Consider the following 378-nt stretch of genomic DNA (forward strand, 5'->3'; position numbering starts at 1 on the left):
GACACTGATACTGCAGTGTGTCCCGCACTATAGCACAGAGATAGAGACGCTTCAGGTGCTTTTCTTCTTCTCTATATGAGCTTTTACTGGGAAATTGGTGCATTATGGGATGGAGAGCTCAGTGACAGTGAAGCTCTCTCTGTCTCTGACCCTGCATTGAGCATCAGTCGGTGACCCGTGTGGTCCGTCAGTCAGGATCAGGTGATGATTGTAGATGGAAGTGTCACAGACGCTGAACCCGAGCGCGAGTCTCTGCACAGGCTGACGTCATCATCTGGTTATGAGTGTGCATGTGGTTATTCTCTTGCAGAAACAGCCACAGTGCATCACAGTGTCATCATGACCGAGTTTAAAATCTCGCAGTAATTGAGTTTCGCT

This window comes from Squalius cephalus (assembly GCF_949319135.1).
Source record: "Squalius cephalus genome assembly, chromosome: 6".
Taxonomy (NCBI): domain Eukaryota; kingdom Metazoa; phylum Chordata; class Actinopteri; order Cypriniformes; family Leuciscidae; genus Squalius; species Squalius cephalus.